Genomic DNA, 21,032 nt, shown 5'->3' with positions numbered 1-21,032 from the left:
AAGACTGATGACCGCATCCCGTGGACCAGCGACTGTGAGGAGGCGTTCCAGAGGTTGAAGCAGGCGCTCATCAACTATCCAGTGCTGCGGGCTCCAGACTTCGACCGGGAGTTCATCATCTACACCGATGCGTCTAACAGCGGGGTAGGAGCAGTTCTGTGCCAGGAGGATGAGAATGGTGACCAGCATCCAGTGTCCTACCTGAGTAGGAAACTTCAAAAAGGTGAGAGACATTTGGCAACCGTGGAGAAGGAGTGTTTGGCCATAGTCTACGCGATCCAGAAGGCCAAGCCTTACATCTGGGGAAGACATTTTGTTCTGTGCACTGACCATTCACCACTGCAATGGTTAAAGACAATGAAAACCCACAATAGCAAACTTATGAGGTGGGCTTTAAACCTACAGGACTATGACTTTGAAGTGAAGGTGGTCAGAGGGTCAGTGAACTGTGTTGCTGACGCCTTGTCAAGAAGACCTGAAGAATGAAGACGGCGAAAGAACATGGACTATGTATATATTTTGATGACAAAAAGTTAAATGTACCTGTTTTTTGAACTTGGTTTGTATGAATAAAGGTAAATTGATGTAATGTATATGGTAAATGTTTAAATGCCTAATTGCTATGGTTAACTTAGCATGTAAGTATAAGTAAGTATGATATGGTATGTATAACTGTTGTTGTGTGTTTTATCCAGGTTGTTTTTTGGGAAAAAGCACCTTAGCTTTCCCCCTACAAAACAACTTATAAAGAGGGGAGGTGTTACATACAGCACTGATGTTACCTGTCTGTCATGGGTTTGGAGGGAAAGTTCCATCCTATGGGGAGTGGAAGGCGGGACATCAGGAGGAGGGGCTGTACTGTATATATAGGTGATGCGTGTGTGGAGAAGTTTAGACGCTGGGATGTGACGAAGCAGCAGCTGGGAAGAAGAAGCTGGTGTGGGAGTCTGTGTGTCAGACAGGGTACTACTGTGTGTCAGAGTACCAACCTGATAGGTTCAGGTGTCTGTTGGTTAGCCAGAACTGATAGGTTCAGGGTCTGTGCTTCAAGTTAAGGGTTCTGTGTGAACCAACCTGTGTGTATGTATGAGTGAAACTAAGCCACGTTACTATATCTTATTCACCTGATCATTTTATTTTTCCCTGTGTGTGATTTAAATAAACCTTGTTCTTTATTTGTTTAAAAATCCATCCCTGGTCTGTGTGACTTCTTATAGGGAATGGTTGGTGGCAGCCTAGTTAACGTGTGGCAGATCCCAGTAGGTCTGGGTTTGATATGATGGATAAAGTAGTTGCTCGAAATGACTGTGGCTGGGGAATGAGCTGAAAACAGGAGATAAAATTTGCTAATACCCACCCTCTCTCCATGGTTTGTCAGCATTTCTGAGAGTTTTTGCCCAGCATTTTTATGGATGATGGTGTAGAAAAACATAATTCATGCTGAGGAGAACTGGGTTCCCTGCAAATCAGGCACTAAAGATAGTAAATGTCGTTGCAGCCCTACCTGGCTACAGCTTTAGCATCACTTTCATGTTTCGACTGAACATTATCCACACTTTTGCCATTAATACTATTTTAAGTGACATTTAAGCCATTGCAAACCTCATTTTGTGCCAAGAATATTCTTTCCAAAAATCCGGAGCAACCTTACAATCTCTGTGTTTTTCTGGGGAAAAAAACACAGATTTCCCATTTATTTGTACCTAACAAATGTATTTCTCCTGATTCCATTGAAATTACTTGATTTAGAGCACAAACTGCCATTAGCCTTTAACTGGTTTAGCCTACTGAGAACTCAACAAGAGACAAATAAGCATAATTATCATGTTGCAGATGAATAAGCTACTTCATGGATTTGGAAATGTTCTAAAATGTTAAAAATAAGCCCTATGGAAGGGAAGCTAAATATTTCTAAGCATAACTGTCCTTATTGCATGGCTTGAGAATGATAATTGGTGATCTTTTAGCAACGGAACAAGCAACATAATATTTCTATTGTGAAGGGAAAGTGAGGTTTCTCTGAAAGAGCCCTAATTTCTGGGTGAATGCACGATCAAACCAAACAACTGTACCCCCCTGTACACCTAGTGTAGCCCTTCGTTTGGAGGCTGGCCTAATCGCCATAAGAGTACATGCCAAAGTCCACATGTTTAATTACTGGCTACAGCAGTAAATCAACCCTGACGGCTCACTGGAAGGACAGATCCTGAAGCTGAGGCTCCAGTACTTTGGCCATCTCATGAGAAGAAAAGAGTCCTTGGAAAAAACCCTGATGTTAGGAAGGTGTGACGGCAAGAGAAGAAGGGGACGACCGAGGATGAGATGGCTGGACAGTGTCTGCGAAGCAACCAACATGAACCTGACACAACTCCGGGAGGCAGTAGAAGACAGGAGGGCCTGGCGTGCTCTGGTCCATGGGGTCACGAAGAGTCGGACACGACTAAACGACTAAACACACAGCATATCTTCTCTTCAGAAGGCTTGGCACAGATGTCACTTTTTGACTCCTTTCAATCAGAATGGAAACTACAACTTACAAAAGAAATAAGGCAAATTGGCTTTTCCACCAATGTTCTTTTGGCAATGGGGCAAGTCGTTGCTAAAGCAGCACTCAAAGAACCTGGGACATGAAACTTCAAGAGCATATGAGCCAGTCAGGCAAACACAGTGTTGTCACTAATAATGCCTTTACAATATCTTCATATTTGATGAGCACAATGTCAACAAAGACCAGAAGTGCCTTCACATTAACGAGACTTAACGTTTTACCCTCTAAGCCCATGGAGGGAAGATTTCAACATCTACCTATTACCTGTGTCCGTGTAACGATGGCCAAGTGGAAACTGTAGGCCATGTTTTACTGTACTGTCTTTTCTATAGTGATCTACACACCAACCTCCTGAGCCCAATCATTCTCAGATATCCAGGGAGACCTGATGAATTTTACATCAAGCTACTTCTTTCCAATCAAAACTCCCTTATTACATACCCTGCAGCAAAATGTTGTGCAGCAGCAATGGCACAATGTTCCCTTATAGTCTCTTGAGTTTACAGGTTGACTGGTTTTAGCACGAGGGTCTAGCGTAGAGAAATGTTGTGGTCCCAATCAAAGGGAGGAAATATTTACAGATTTTTACAAATATGTACAAAGGACTCCCTATAACCCAAAGACCCTGTCCAAATCAGTTTGCCCTAGATGATCCAATGGTTCAAAGGATAGCTATAAAAATGCTGTATTTGATTCTCCTCTTATTTTACAACCAGTATACAATTAAATATTTGTTGTACACTTTATAAATTACATTTTGTATATTTTAACCATATAATATGTTTTATGAACTGGCTGTACACTTCTTAAATTGCATTTTCTATATTTTAATCAGATAATATGTTTTATGAACTGATTGTACATTTTTAAACTGCATTTTGTATATTTTAGCCATAAATATGTTTTATGACCTAGTCACCTGACCATAATAAATAAATTCATTCCAATTCAATAATTATCAAGCTGCAAATGAATAAGCTACTTCATGGATTTGGAAATGTAGAAAATGCTAAAAAATAAGCCCTATGGAAGGGAAGCCAAATATTTCTAAGAATAGAGCATGGCAGATCTATGTGATCCCCAGGGAAATAATGGCAAGATTTATTTTATATCAGGAGGCTATGATGAAACATGTCAAGGATTAGTAGCCCACAACATCTCAAAGGTTCACTGCAAACTACAAATTTTCTGCCCTACTCCTACTCTTATTTTCTAAACCCACCTAAATTCCAAAGGTACAGGGCTTGCGCCTATTGTGTGTTTTCGCTGGGGCATATGTAATTACGTTGGCTTATCTCAGGAGTTCACAACCTCGCTTTTTTCACATCACCACCCTGCTTCACCTATTGCATTTTAGACAGGCTTCAGACATTTCCTCCACTTGTAACACTCCTTTATTTTTTCATAGCCTCATCTATTTCCCCCCCCCCCCCCGTATCATGGAAAACCTTGAAAAAGAAAAAGAGAAAAACATTGTTAGTGCCCTGTACCTTCGGACCCTGTACCTTTGCCCCACCTCCTCGTATTATGTTTGTTTGTGTGTGTGTGTGTGTATGTACACATACACACATATACCTATACATATATACACACACATATACACATATATACATACACACACAAACGTGTGCATGTGTATGTGCACGTGCACGCATGCATGTGCGTGTGCACGCGTATACATACTATATATATTCAAACTCCCTAAAGATTAGGATTATGAGAGTCTTTATACATTTGATGCACCTTAGGACTTTTTTGTGGAAAAAAAAGCACAGTATTTTCACAAAAAACTGTTTTATGCAAAACCTATGTGTTTTATGGGGAAAAAGTTGTCAATGTGCCATCATGTTGATTCAGCCATATGATAACCCTAGTAGGGTTTTCAAAGTATTCAGATATTTAAGGAGTGTTTTTACCCTTTTCCAGCCAGTTTCCATAGCTGAATCATTACTAGAACTCAGGTCTCCTGATTCCTCGTCCAACACTATATCCGCTACATTGCACTTGCTCTCATACTGGCTGAAAATCTGTTGCTTACCAATAGTAAGTTGCATACGAGCAGGCCCACTAAATCAGTGGGGATTTGAATTCATAGATTCCCTTGATTCAAATGGGCCTGCTCTAGTTGTGACTTCCTATTCTGAGCAACAGGATTTCAGCCAAAGCATACTCTCTTGTTGGCAAACAATGCATTTTGTACAAAAAATGTATTTTGTATGAAACTACAATGGCTTCAAAATAAAAATTCATTTTTTTGCTAATATTCTTGCTGGCCAGCACACACACATTGTGCAGGAGTGAACAATGTGGCAGAGTTTGATCTCCTTTTTTCCAGTGGGCTATCTTGATGTGTCCAGAACAAGAAAATTTCCAGTTATTTGTTACGTCCTAAACCCTGAAACTTTCTATGTGTAGAATACAAATGAAGGTCATCTCTTGTGCATGCTGGTGCCATCCAGTTAGCAAAATAATACATCTCTAGAAAGCAAACATGTGCTTTGGACAGAAGGCCTGTGGTTCCCAGGCAGTGAGAAATAAACTGCCAAACACTGATCCCAAAGGCAATACAACTGTCAATAAAATCTTTATCTGCTATTTTCCTCAGGAAATCATTGTTTTTCCCTGTGAAAATGGCAACATACGTGTATAGTAGTATTCTTAGAGCACTGGTTTGGGTGTAGCAAACCCTTTAACAAGTGCAAATTAACACAGATGCATGCCACGTACATAGGCAAACAACACTGACAGACATCAATATGTTTTCAAACCATGGGCCCTGAGCATCTGCAAAGACTAGCAGATTCAGACATATAAAGCAACTTGGAAATTAAAAATACTGCTTAAACAAGATGCAGATTAATCTTCAGTCAATCTATAGCTTGCATCCAATTGTATTAACTAACAACAGATAATGATAAAGTTTGAATTTATTCATGCAGTTCTATCCCCAAAAGAGAAAGGTGATAAGAGCAAGGGATGTAAAGAATGATACAGGAAAAGAAAGTGACAATCAACAAATCTAGGTGGTTTACAAGGAAAGGAAGACAGAAAACAGCTTACCTTCCCCAAGAAAGGAGAGGGAGGGATGAAGGGGGGGGAGGTGGAGTGCAGGGATTAACAAGTAGTGGTTTATCATAACTGCCCTTATTGCATGGTTTGAAAATGATAATTGGGGATCTTTTAGCAATGGAACAAGCACCATAATATTTCTATTGTGAAAGAAAAGTGAGGTTTCTCTGAAAGAACCTTAACTTCTGGGTGAATGCATGATCAAACCCAAACAAGGCCAAAAAATCCTGCCTCCAGGCTTACTGGAATCCCAGATGATGTTATTAAATGACTTCGAAGCATTGGTTCAGGAATAAACATTCTGCTTCCCCATGGCTTAGTCTGGAAGGTAAAAGTTAACAGGCTATTGAAAGCACCTGGTGACTCTTCAGGGACCAGCCTCTGGAACGTCATTACAATTTTGCAACTAACAGCTTCCAATTTTGGAATGAAAATTGAAAGAATAAAGAATGGAGAACAACTGAGATGCCAGAGAGGGCAATAACATGGTGTCATCTTCACAGTTCCACCAATGAACAAGTATTTTAAAAAAATTATTGCACTTTCTTCAGCCGAAAAGAAATATCATGTGTTTGGTAACTGACACTAAAGCAACACTGAATTACAGGCAGGTTTTTTGTTTATCCTCAAATATATGTTTTAAAATGCAGCTATAAACTGACCTGGAGCAGCAGGGGGAGAGTGGAGATACAAAAGTATTTTATTCCTTCCCTTCAAGTATTTCTCTCTCCTGAAAATCAAACTGGTTTCCACCTACACAAATTTTTACCTAGCACAGTGACATCTTACAGTAAATCAAGAACGTATTTCTTTTCACCCATTAAAAACTGTAAGCCTCAGATCCTGAGATTATATACCCTGAGTAGACGGGATTGCACTGTGTGGGGCAAATTACAGTCCCCTACCTAGAGCTCCTCCGTATACCACTCCTTCAACCAACTTGCTCACCTTTCTTGTTTCCTATTCTGATTCATCTAGTCTAAAATTGTCCCAGAATCTTGTTCCCCTTAGAACCAGTGTGATATTTTAATTTCAGCCAAATTTTCATTATCTCTTTCAGAGTTCTCGTATGAATGTTCCATGTTTCTTTCTCTCCTTTTTTATTATGAACATTCCATATTTCCTGTCTGCCCCAAACATACACTCCCAGCTCCTAAAATCATTCTGAATATCATTTTACATGAGCTCAACCAATAGGGGCCCAGAGGCTTTATCACTACCACTGCCACAGAATCCCTTAGCTCATTATATAATATAGATTATTATTAAAGTTATATAATCAACTTGAGAGTATTAGAAGTGCAGCAAAATGTCACTGCTCTCCTGCTTTGCTGGATTACAGCCACCCTTTCTATTATTTAATTAAACATCTCTAAAAATATAATTTTTAATGCACAAACCAGTTTAGTTTAAATAATACTTTCTCATATGTTTTTAGATTTGGAATAATTCACAGCAAACTGTACTTTCACTTTGCACTTCTTACAACAGAATGACTTGAGAATAATATTTATATCATTTGGGTGCAGCTGTATATAGTAAAATGTATTTCACTAACAATAAAAAGATCCCCCTACCCACCTGGTTTTCAGTCTTATATTTACCCATTTTTTTCTTCAGAAGCCTATATTTTTATGAAATTCCTTGGAGAGGCACATCATAATTTATTAATCAAAGAATCACAAGGTACGTGTATAAGGAGATACAATTTTCAGGCTCCAAAAAGCAATGTAATACATCAGTGATGATCTCAGAAATGCGTTCTGTAAAAACACTAGCAAGGACCTCATATTATGCCTTCATCTGCCTTGGTACCTTCTTCAGGAGATGGAGGGTAAAAGATATATTGCCAGCTTTGGCTTTTACCCATTTCCCAGTATATACAGACAATAGGACAGAATCACACTTACATTGCATCTAAAATAAATGCACGTTGCATATGCCAGAAGATAGCAAGTGAGAAGGTTTTCCACATATTATGCATCTGGGACGCATTCAAAACAATTTACGGTAGTTCTAATGAACACATCTATGTATCCAAACAGCCTTTAAAAGAGAATTATTGATACTATGGGAATGAACAAAAGCAGAACCAAAGATCTCTACTAACATATCATAAATATTAAATACTCTCTGTTCCAGCAAGACATGTCATTTCTCTTTAATATATCTCCCAAATGAACACATTATAAAATACCTGCTGAAGAGCCAACGTTGATGGGTAAGAGTGGAATATTTTAGTATACACCAATTGATCAGAGATAGAACAAGGACCTTGCTGAAGTTTTTTCTGGTTCCTAGGACTACATAGAGCAATGGTTCCCAAACGTGGGGTTCCCAGGTGTTCTTTGAATATAATTCCCAGAAGCCCTAGACAAAACAACCAACAGTAGAGGCTTCTAGGAGTTGTAGTCTAAGGACATATGGGGCATCAATCTTGGAGCTACTATCACATAGGTAGGTCTCCTCAATTTGTAATCCACTTCTTGTAGGGCCAGAGAGCAGTAAAGCAGGAATACTAACAATGCTATCATTCTCCCCACCTTTGGCACAGCTGAAAGAAGGAGTCTGCAAGCTTTTGCCTCAGTTTAGAATCAATAATAGTTTAGAGCAGTGGTCCCCAACCTTGGGCCTCCAGATGTTCTTGGACTACAACTCCCAGAAGCCTTCACCACCATCCCTGCTGGCCAGGATTTCTGGGAGTTGAAGTCCAAGAACATCTGGAGGCCCAAGGTTGGGGACCACTGGTTTAGAGGAGTGGTTCTCAACCTCAGATAACCCGGGCATTCTTGGACTGCAGTTCCCAGAAACCCTGGCCAGCACAGCTGGTGGTGAAGGTTTCCGGGAATTGCAGTCCAAGAATACCTGGGTCACCCATGGTTGGGAACCACTGGTTTAGAGGTATAGGTGAACCTGGGTAAACCACTGTTAGTCTTTTGTATGCTTTAATTAAACAAATCAGCTTCAAATCTTGAGTTATACACCACTTAAGACTGCCAGGTTTAGGATTCAAATATAAAATTAAATTGCAGTGAATTTATAACACAAACAAAAGTTTCCAATCTTCTTGGGGCATTGGTGAAAGATGAACTGAAGAAGCACGTGAATCTGAAGATGTAGTTTAATCCACATGAATCTTAGGAGTAGCAAAAAAACACGAAGTCTACATCATCTCTTTTCCCTGACTGTCTCAGTCCATGGCAATTTGACATGGTCATAAGCTATCATTATCTGAGAGTTGATGACTGATATGTCTTTTTTGTTTTCCTTTTTTCCTTTTCTAGCCATACCTTTTTATTTGGTAGTAGCTGAAATCTAGTAGGTGGATATGTAGTAGACCCACAGAAGCCCACTGAATCAATAGAACCAACAGAAGAGATGGCCCACCAAATTCCCACTGATTGTGTCTATTAGTGTGATGTGGGCTCATCTATTCTGTTGTTTACATAACAATGTATTTGAAACTTGAGAAGAAGGATAACAGTATCTGCTACACAACTGTATTGTGGGATAGCTTCCAGGAAAGAAAGTGAAGTAATGGAAGCAAAGAACACATCAAAATCTGCACTTGTCAGACTGTATGTCTCCTCTTCTATGGGGCCACCTAGTACCAACTGTCTTATGGGAAGAATCCTGATTGCTATCATCTTCATTATTATTTATTGTGGTTTTATTAATGCATTTCAGGAGAAGATGGCGTTGGCAGCAGCCACAGCATGAGAAATGTATATATTCTTTGCAAGAATCAGAACAGCACTACTTCATTCCAACTCACCAAATGATCCTCAAGTGCTGAAGCTGGACAATTCTTTGTCTGCCAGAGTTACCTGGAAACAAAGAAAGAAAAGGTTCAGAAGTCAAAATCTGCAAAAAATGGTCTGAGGTTCAACATCAAAAAAAACTAAGATCATGGCCACTGGTCCCATTTGACCAAACTCTGAGAGGCAGTGGAAGACAGGAGGGCCTGGCGTGCTCTGGTCCATGGGGTCATGAAGAGACGGACATGACTTAACGACTAAACAACAACAAACAAATAGTTCTGAAATCACAGTGATTATACACTTACAGCCATTATTTATTCATTGTCTCAGGTCTACTAGGCAACCGCCTGCGAGAACCCACCATTGGGAAAGGCTTCATTTAATGTCATTTACTACTAATTTGAAATGGGTGAATGTGATAAGATGAATGTCCAGTCTCACTCCTCCCATATACATCCGAGATTGGTGTTCTACTGGTGTTTCTATAAGATTTTCATAACTTGCCTCAGCTAATTTGCAGCTAATTGAGAAGGTGCTGGGGCATACCTCAGTTGTAGAATCCGACACATGACCAGGCATGTGATTGAGACATGGCTCTGTACCTCATTAATTAGCCACAATTAGGAATAGCAAGTTACACATGTCTAATGTATATACTGTACTAATAGGATTCCAGACAGTAAACATAAAACACTAGGTCTGTCTAGACCACAAGTGTTGACTGAAGCAAAATTTAAAGTAAGGGCAAACCCTGTGTTCTGTTACATGTCTCCTAACCAACCACCCATTAGCTAGAAGGATACGAATGTAGACAAAGCATCATGCTCATTAGCACCGTAAGAATTTACAGTTGAAATAGGTCCCTGAATGAGATGTTCTGAATGTATCCTTCACATTTCTCAGTTTCAAAATTCAGATCACTTATAAACATGTGGTATTGATGTGGGGGGATTCGTTCTCTTATCACCTTTTTAAAGTTTCTGAAATTATAGCAGCAAATTATGGTTTTCCAGGAAGCTTTCAAAATCTCATCTACTAAATTCTTATTTTCATTTTTTTTTCATTCTTAACATTAACCAGAAAAAATAATTTTAACACAGCAGCCTAAATCACCACAGCTGGAACATCTGTAGACAGACAAATCATGTTGCCAATTTTTACGTCTTTCACATAGCATTTTAAATCTGCAAACACTGTGGTGATGGCTCATCTGCAGAACCACTGCAGCAAGAGGGTAATTCTCAACATCCTTGAATTCTAGGCATTTTTGTGTTGATAAACATTATCTTTTCTTTTGTTTTACTAGTTGCAACCTAAGACTTCTATTTGTCAAGGTTAGTTTGAATAGTCAGAACAGTGTCTAGATGGCTGGCAGTTGTAACCAATGTTATTACTCCTGTAAATCTGATACAGATTGTTTCAACTCCAAATCTCTAATTAAAATGTTAAACAGCTGTGGACCCAGGGGCAAACTCCTGGGAAATATCAGTTATGACCTCATCCCTGCCTGACAATAATCTATTGTATTACTGTTTTCTATCATTTCTTTATGTTTCCCAAATACTAGTGCTACATTTTTTAAAATTTATTTGTGAAACCAGCACATTGAACTGTGTGAAACTCTCTTTTACAGAGAAAAGGAAGGAGGGAGAGTTAGCCACTGTATTTCCTTAGACTGACAATGCCAAGTGCCCTGTCAGAGAAGAATGTATGCTGATTTGTAATCATCTCATCTTTTTTTTCCTGAATGCCCCCAAATGGATTGACTTCAAAAACTGTTTGAGCAATTAACAAGATTACACTTTGTAAGATTCTTATTGTTCCTATTTTTGTGGAATACAAGTGCTGTGTTATTGTTTCATCACCCATCCTGCAATTATTTTTAAGATGTGCTACATGGTTGACTAGCTATATGGCTCAGTAGTTTAGGTATCTGACTGTGAAGCCAGAAGTTAGGAGTTTGATTCACCACTTTGCCTCCTTGCAAGTAGAGAGAGCCTGTGTAGCCCTGGGCAAGCTGCACAGTCCCAGGGCACCCCCAGAAAAAGGGAATGATAAACCACTTCTGAGTATTCTCTACCTAGAAAACTGTGAAGAAAGGGTTGCCGTAAGTCAGAATAGACTTGATTCATCATCATCATCATCATCATCATCATCATCATTATTATTATTATTATTATTATTATTATTATTATTATTATTATTATTATTATTATTATTATTATTATTATTATTATTATTATTATTATTAAATGATTCCTGTGTGTCTTATACTTTATTTTCCACTCCCAACTTCCAGAGAAGCAGTTGGTTAAATTCTGACATGAAGCTTTGTCAACAAGAATAGCAAACATAGTTTTCTCTTTAAAAGATGCAGGATGGTTTCAATTTACTGAGACATCAATCATAGTCTCTATATCATAGCTTTCCTCTTCACCACCACCACAATTGAAGCACTATTCCAGGATGCTTCCTAGCCAAGCATCATTCTCAAAGTACTGCACAGAAGGGAACCCATAACCTGTAATCCTGTAAGAGCAATTGGATTCAGAGGTTTTCAAGGAGGTAACCTTCACTGTTGCAACAAGATCAAATAATCGTCCTGTGGCACTTTAAAGACTAGCAGCTTTATTTGACACAATTTTTCATAGATCGCAGCCTACTTCTTTAGATGCATGGCGTAGACATTAAGCTATTGCCTTTATTAAAACCAGCGTAATGGTAGATTATAACCAGCAATTTGTTTAGGCTTGAAATAAGAAGGGGCAGAAGTAGTAAGTTCCCTACAACTTGGGAAAATTGTCTAGAAAATTTTCATAGAACATATAATAGGTTGGTACTGATCAGTCAAACTGAATGGATGAACTGACTGACATATCTAATGAGATGAAAAGACCCCAATTTTTGTTCAAGCAAATGAGATAAAATGGGACCTCTTGTTCAAGTGTTTCTTCTGAAGATGCTGAATGTAAAGTCAGTGGAAAGGAAACAGCAGCCATTCAGGACATGATCCTGCAAAAGGACACTGACCTGGCCTGTATTACAAAGATCTGGTTGGATGAAGTTGGGGGAGTCAATTTATCTCAGCTCTGTCCACCAGGATTTTCACATCTTAGGGGCGGGGAGTCGAAACTTCAGTGGTTTATTGTAATTCCATCACTATTACCAGGTGTCCTTTCCCATAATTCTCTTGATTTGAGTGTGCATAGCTGAAGGTGTGAAAAGAATAGCCCACTGCACAAATCTCCCTTCCTGAGCTATCTGAACTGGTCTCAGAGGTGGCTCTGGAATTCGCTTGTTGTGCTGGAGCAGTTTGAGGTTTCATGTCCTCCATGACAACCATGAGTATGTCCTAAGAAGCCATTTTCAGACTTCTAGGGAATTAAAGCCAGTTGTTTCTGGATGACAATATCTTCCCCCTGTCCTTTGCTGACCATGGGGAAAGTTTTGAAAAAACACAACCTACAAACAGTATTCAAGCCCACCACAAAAATACAACAAATGTTACGGTCAGCAAAGGACAGAAGGGACCCCCTCACCACTGCAGGAGTATATCGGATACCTTGCAGTTGTGGCCAGGTATATATTGGAACCACAAAACGCAGCATTTAAAGAACATGAGAGACACTGCAGACTAAAACAACCAGAAAAATCTGGTAGCTGAATATGCCCTAAAACAAACTGGACATGAAATTCTATTTCAAAATATTGAAATACTGACAACACCAGCAATCATTACGTCAGACTGCACAGGGAAGCCATTGAAATCCACAAGCACCAGCAGAACTTCAACAAAGAAGAGGAAAGTGTGAAACTCAACAAAACTTGGCTCCCAGCTCTCAAAAATACAATGTGCAAAAGGTCAATGAACTCTACCTAGCCACAAGGACAGGGGAGCACTACACACAAAACACCAGCTAATGACACCCATCAACTACAGTGAGAGATAATCTCTTCTCCTTAGCACAACAATACACTCACAACAAGACACACTAATCACTAATCTACAGAAAAAGACAAAAGCCTATCTCAGAGCCATAAATACTGCACTCCCAAGCCAACCACACCAGAGCACAGAGTGCTGTCCTCTGAAGATGCTGGCCACAGAGACTGGCAAAACGTTAGGAAGAACAACCTTCAGAACACGGCCAAAGAGCCCAAAAAACCCACAACAACCAATTTTCTTTTTCTTTAAAAAATTATTATTATTTTGAATGTGGCGGCCTGAGAACCTTCCCCACAGTTCCTGATGAATTAATTGCTATTCCTAGATACCTTCAGAAGCAGAAACTGACCATTGTTATTTTACAAACATATGCACATACAAATAAACTTTTTTCAGAGGAAGCTATTGGGGCCACAGAAAAGTACTTTCCACTGGTTTAAATAGAAATAATATGTTATACATTTTATAGACAATAGTAACTTGAAACTATCCTAACATAGATATCCCATACATAAAGAGTCCTTCTGTTTTAAAGGAAAATAAAATAAAATTTGTAATCCTTTGCTTTAAAAAAGAGGGGGGCTCTATAAAAATTTTAAAAGATATGTAATGCATATAATGCATATAATTATAAGTGCCATTTGACAGAAGCAATTTCTTCTCATGTCATGACTATAAATTAAATCTTCATTAAGTTATTATTGATGCTACTACTAAATACTTACCCAAGTACTGTGACATTAACTTACCAAAATATTTTCTACTAACAATCCAAATAAAATGAAATATTACCTCCCTGGAAATCAACAAATTCCTACTGGGAATTTGCTTGAATAGTGTTCCAGTGCCTATTCCAAATATCATTCATTCATATATAGGTTATGCACTACACAGCTTGAGTCCAGGCTATCTGACTGACCATATATCCTCATATAATTCTCCTTAGTTCTTCAGATCATCTGGGGAGGCTCTCCTCTTGGTCTATTTTCCTTTACAGATAAACCTTTGATAGGGATCAGAGATAGGGCCTTCTTAGTAATTGCCCCCAGGTTACATGCCTCATGCCTCCCTCATGAGACTAGGCCAGCCCTCTCTCTCTTTTCAGCAGCAATTGAAATTTTTTTTTCTTCCAGTAGGCTTTTACTGTTTAGAATCCAATTTTAACATAGCTAGTTATCTATACTTACTGCCAGTATATCCTTTTAAATATGATTTAAATGGTTTTACATTTCTTAACTGGTTTCTATATTATTTTAATACATTTCAATGTATAACAATTCTTTTAAAATGTTGTATGTTGTCAAAATTCTTTCTCTTTTACTGATATGTGAGATGCTTTGAGTCCCACTGCAGGGAGAAAGGCAACATAGAAGTACAGAAAATCAATCAATCAATCAACCAACCAATCAATCAATATTACACAGCAAAGCTCTCACTGTAAAATGTATGATCTCTGCAACTGAATGGCTGGCTTGTAATGTACTAGGATGAATACAATTGTAATGTATAATTATTAAGTTCTATTACTGCCCTTCTAGTCCACTATTGTGGGAAAGAGGAAACTACCAAGAATGTACATAATCATTAGCCTACAATAACTGGCGTATCTTTACTGCCCATTTTGTTAAGTTAAAGTTAGTGGCCATTGCATATTCAGGCAAGTAAGCAGGTGTGTGTGCATACACATAGAGTATATATTCTTTCTAGCAGTTTTAGCATTCTAAAATTAACAAAACTGATAAACATAATCAATACTATTGGCTTAATCTACATTAAAATACAACATGTTTAGATACAGAAACGATTTATGTGGTGTTCTGTTGTTTAACAGCATATATTTCTTTGGAAAATTGTATTGTAACCTTTTTAAAGTTACGTTTTCATACAGCTAATGTCCCAATGAATACATAGAGAAGCAAAGCATGCTGCTTATATACCGCCCCATAGCACTTCAAGCACTCTCTGGGCGGTTTACAAGTTACTTATGCAGGCTACACATTGCCTCCCCCCTCCCCATGAGCTGGGTACTCATTTTACCGACCTCCGAAGGATAGAAGGCTGAGTCAACCTTGAGCCAGCTAAGATGCATCCAACCCAGATCTGGTGTTAGGTACGTAAGGTTGCATGAAAGCATTATCAAAGCATTATCAGTCATGTGAAAAAGAAAGTACACCGTCTTTGAATTCTATGGTTTTAATGTGTCAGGACATAATTAAAATCATCTGGTCCTTAGCAGGTCTGAAAATTAGGTAAATACAACCTCATATGAACAACGACATAGGACATATTACACCGTATCAAAATTTGTTTTACAAGATGTGCCAGTTCTCCAAACCCAAATATCAAATTTGCCATGACAAGCAGCTGTGTGTCCGCTTGATTCAGCTAAGAACTCTGGATGGTTGTTTTGAATATTAACATTGCATATGAGTGAGGAGAACGAGCTCCTCTCCACCTTACTTTCCTTTGTCCATTCCTTACTTGCCTCCAGACACTCCAGTCTAAGGGAAAGAAGTCACGAAACCCATTACACTGTATAGAGAAGTAAAGCAGAGAAATGGGAGCCTTCAGGTTTACTTACCTCTTTCTTTTTCTTATATATCATGTAAACGTATCTGGTGTTGTGTCTGACAAGCACAGTAAACAAAGAATCAAGTTTCTGTTTGCCTTCATTAAGATGTTTTGGATCAAGATATCTAATGAATGGATGGGAGGTTGCTGTTGATGTTGTTTTAATGTACAACAATTTCTTCAAATGAATAATAGGATTCTTGAGACTCTAGCTCACTTTTTAGAGAAAGGAAAAGTTCTAAACAGAGACTGAGAACTCAATAAAAATCACCTCATGAGAACAACGTTTCTTCTATTGATAGATTGTATTGCGTGCAATGACACATTTGTAACAAAGTAGCAGTTCCTGTGGATTCAAGAGTTACTCTTCATGCTTCCCAGCTCTAGCCCTCATCCCAGTATTTCTGCTTTCATCATAGTCCAGTAAGAAAATCCTAGAATGTTAAGCAGCAAACTGCCTTGTCTTGTGGGTAAGCTAGACATTAATAGGGATCTGTATTCAATTAGCTTTTTCTCATTGTGATGGGCCTAGGCTTTAAAGCCTCTTCCAGTGTGGCAATGCATAGCACCACTTGATAGTATCTCACCTCCTCCCTGGGTGGAGCAAAACTCTATGTCATTCTGGAGATGACAATGCTCAGATATCTGGGCATCAACAATCATTCCTGTACAAATCAAACAAAGAACGCTAAATACAAGATACACCAGTGAGAAAAATCACATGTAAGCAGAAAAATGCAGCTTCCATCACTTGGAACAGCAGCTCTGCAGAAACATCTTAAATGTATTTTCTTGTTTGACCCTGATTTAGACCACTATCTCAATATTGTCTAATGTATCTCAATATTATATAAATTACCTGGCAACAACTCTTGCATATGAGACACTGTCTCATCACTAGGACGTTTTCTCTGAAAAGCATGTGCTCTAGTGCTAAGATATGTAGAAAAGCTTTTGAAGCACTCTAAAGACATACAAAAAATCTGAAAAGAGTAGCTTTGATCTTTTAAGTGATGTTGTATCCTGCAACAGACTAACAGATGTCACTATAACATAACACTTCACAAGCAAGGGACTACATGGGATAGGCAATCTCATTAGGACTATTGAACTACCCTACGATGCTTATAATCAAGGTGGTTAAATCATTACTAAGAAGATTACATTTTACCACCTTTTCAATGCATGTTTGTATGGAAAGAAGAAGACCGTTACTTCTGCTAGTGATAGAGAAAAGAACCACATGAAGTATAGTGGTGCCTCGACTTTTGAACTTAATCCATTCCGGAATGATGGCCGTAACTCGAAATGGTCGTAAGTCGAAGCACCATTTCCCATAGGAATACATTAATCACCCCCATTAATCACCAAAACCCCCCAAAAATGCAAGCCCCATTGGAATGTGTTGGAGGCAGGAAAAAAAATCACAAAAAACCCCAGCAAGCCCCAATGGAACATTCTGGGGGCTGAAAAAAAAATCACACACACACACACACACACACACACACACACACACACACACACACCAAAACATCGGAAGGCGCTGGGATTGAAAACAAACAAACAAACAAACAAAACAGCAAGCCTCATCGCAATGTGCTGGGCCTGAAAAAAAAATCTCCAAAAAAGAGAGAAAGCCACAGCAAGCCCCATCGGAAGGTGCTGGGGCTGAAAAAATAAACACACTAAAACACACATAAAATCACAGCACATAAACATAACCCCCCCAGCCTAAACCCACCCTGAAAAACCCTGTATGCAAACTATGATTATACATACACGCATGCAGTGTGTTGAAATGCACTCTGAATGTATCATGAGAAAATGTATATGAAAGCAAATAAACTTACCATGGGAAGCAAAACACAAAGCCTCTTGGATTTTTATATTCCTAACACTACCACACTTGGTTATTAGCAGATTAATACTGTTAGGCATTACTTTCTTGTTATTGATTATTAGTAATCCCTGCAAAGAAATTACCATATAAAATAAACACTTTACTGTTCAATAAAACAGCAGGTCAAATGGATGGTTTGATTTTAAAAGTATTTTTGATACATATCTTATTTATCTGAAACAAACAAAACCTTATCAGATTTATGAAGCATGTCTTTCAGTACATTTCATGGCTGCATTATTTTGATCAGCTGGAGTCCAATTTTGAATTATTTTTCCACAGTCCTTGTTTATATGCTAACTTATCAAAAGGAAGACACAATCAAATTGTCTCAGATAAAAGTGAAGCATACTGCACAAAAAATAAAATATATTTGTAGACACATCCATCATTCAGGCCACAAGCTACAATGACCACATGATGGAAATTTCTGGTTCTCTTGGTTTTGCATAAACAGGGGGGGGGGGAACTAAAATAATGCCTCATCTGAAATTTTCCTGTTGAATAGTAAATGTTTAAAAGGCAGGTTGCCTTCAGATAGTCTGCATGAAAAAGAACAGAAATTGCATTTAAGCAAAGCTTCTTAGAAAACTTTGATTTAATTAAACCTCTTAGAAAAACTCTTATTTTCTGTAAGGATGATCCAGCTTATGTTTCTCTACTGAAGCAGTATAAAGAAAGGCCAGAAGACAGAAAGGAAAAAAACATACCTTGACAGGAAATGGCTATCAAAGAATTAAAACAGGATAATCAATCCCTTGGCAGCCAGGGGGGAAAGCTGGAGCATCTTAATCTTTTTCCACTTTCATAGCACACAGAAGCTCAGTAAGATATGTGTCCAAATACTAGTCAGTCAATCAAATCTAGCCAGTCAAGACTAGGTCGGAATTTTGTTCTTTCCAGCCATTTATGCTCATTCGTATATGCTTATAGCATGAGGTCATTCATAAGAGCAGACATGTAGTCTGTTCTTCCCATCTGCTTTCTTGGACAAATGTAAAGAAATTTCACCACTAGAAAGGTTTTATGTGAGATCATCAGTCCTAATGTGACAAGACAACATATAGGAGATTGTCCAACAGTACAAAAAATCTGGTGACTAGCATGAGACTTATGACACACAAATTTCTAGTTTCTGCCAACTGGGACCTTTGTGAAACTAACCCCATCTTCAGCATGCACAAAAGGGTAGGGTGAGTGATCACACTCACTCACTCACTCACTCACTCACTCACTCACTCACTCTCTCTCTCTCTCTCTCTCTCTCACACACACACACACACACACACAAGCAACCAACAGTATCCAATGTTTGAGTATGGGATTGCTTTGCCCATGTCTTAGTGGCTGAAATATGTCCTTTATGTTTAAAGGTCTCCAAAGTTATATTTAAAAAAAAAAAGAATTGAGAAAGCAGTTATTCACCATTAAAAACAAATGTTGCTAGTTTGAGACAGATTGTGCTAATACGTAGTTAAAAGCCAACTATACTATCATATGGTATCTACAACTCTCAGGTGTTTTCAAAGACTGGGGAGAAGGACCATATTGATTTTCTTATTTGAACCACAAGTATAAAACATTAGAAACAAACAAAATCGGGGCATGTTAACTAGGTGAGAAATGAAGCAATGCAGAGATGATGATTATTTCTTTTCCCACTTCTAGTTTATCCAGTGCAGATTGCTTCTATCCAAGTAATTTTATCTGATGGATCATTAAAATTTGTAAATTATCTAGAAATTCAGCACAATAAGCTTCCATAGGTGGCTTGTGAATGAACAGGGGGCACCCACACACCCTATACCTGAAGCTTTAGAAATAGGTTGGTCCCTGAGCCACTTTGAAAACTTCTATAAGCCAGGACTCGCTAACATAATTTATCTCTTCTTTAAAATAAAAATACTCATTTTCATAGACTAATATGGAAAAAATATCCCGTTTGGGGATATATGTTATAAATCTACCATCCATCCAACCAGCTTAAGGAATTGTGAAATGTGGAACAATAAAAATTGGATACTTGGGCAGTTGTACAGAGGAGAAGTCAACTGGGTCAAAGAGATGGTCAAACTGACCAACTATTTTTTCTTTAGAGGCCACTCATATTGATCATCATTTAAAATCAGGTTATTGGGTTCTCGCTTATAGTTCAGATCCACCATGCTGCAGCCTCCTTTAAGAAAATTATCTTTGAGAAGGCAATATCATTGGCACCAAGGACTCAGTAGAAGAGGAAATTGCAAACAGCACTTCCAAGCATATAGGAGACAGAGGAGATTGCTAATCTTATAGTCTGTGACAGGAAATGATGTTCCTGAACATGCCCAAGAGCTCCATTTACAATTTTTAAGAACAACTGGAAAGCCTTTTATGTCTCTTGTGTGCCTTTTTCATTTTTAAGAGTATAATTTATTTCTTTGTCTGGAGGGGAAACTAGCAGGGTTACTAGTTGCTGTTGCTAATGCTTTTCAGCCTCACCTTGCAGTAAATGTACTAGGTAAAGTAAAGGTAAAGGTTCCCCTTGACAATTTTTGTCCAGTCGTGTCCGACTCTAGGGGGCAGCGCTCATCCCGCTCTTCAAGCCATAGAGCCAGCGTTTGTCCGAAGACAATCTTTCCGTGGTCACATGGCCAGTGTGATTTAGACACGGAACGCTGTTTACCTTCCCACCGAGATGGTACCTATTTATCTACTCGCATTTGCATGCTTTCAAACCGCTAGGTTGGCGGGAGCTGGGACAGGCGACGGGAGCTCACTCAGTCACGTGGATTCGATCTTACGACTGCTTGGTCTTCTGACCCTGCAGCACAGGCTTCTGTGGTTTAGCCCACAGCGCCACCAGTAAATGTACTACATGCATGTAAAAAAAAAAGAAGGTTGCACATCTGGGGTAGGAAGGGATGTAATTTGGGACAATAGGTATATTGGGTAAGTATATTGGGTAGAACATGAGAGAAGAAACAATAATTATTGGACACATACAATTAATAAATGTATGCCATGTGATCTTATAGATTTGATTTTCTGAATTTTATAAAAAGGACTCGAAAAGCCATGTCAGATGACACTGGGCAGATATTTATTTGGAAAAGCTAAATGAAGATTCTGAGGTCAGCCACAGGAAATTAAATAATTATGACAGACATGTCATACATACTGTTCAACAGTTCACTTTTCTGATATGGTACCTCATTGCTCAATTCATGGTGGGAAATAAGGGTTCCAACTAGTAAA

The 21,032-nt window shown here is 38.6% G+C and overlaps 1 protein-coding gene across 6 annotated transcripts in view; it reads right to left on the bottom strand.

Moving 5' to 3' along the window:
* The window catches only part of CNTN1 (contactin 1), a 239,772-nt gene that overhangs the window by 162,878 nt on the left and 55,862 nt on the right, over positions 1 to 21,032 (bottom strand). For all 6 annotated transcript variants that reach the window (XM_078376853.1, XM_078376854.1, XM_078376852.1 and 3 more), the window contains exon 2: positions 9,393 to 9,444. The gene's annotated coding sequence lies outside the window, so the exon portion shown is untranslated. The remainder of the gene's footprint in view (positions 1 to 9,392; positions 9,445 to 21,032) is intronic.

Source organism: Pogona vitticeps, chromosome 5 (genome assembly GCF_051106095.1).
Source record: "Pogona vitticeps strain Pit_001003342236 chromosome 5, PviZW2.1, whole genome shotgun sequence".
Taxonomy (NCBI): Eukaryota; Metazoa; Chordata; class Lepidosauria; order Squamata; family Agamidae; genus Pogona; species Pogona vitticeps.
Note: the sequence above shows the minus strand (reverse complement) of the source record. Positions and strands in the feature narration are given on the sequence as shown.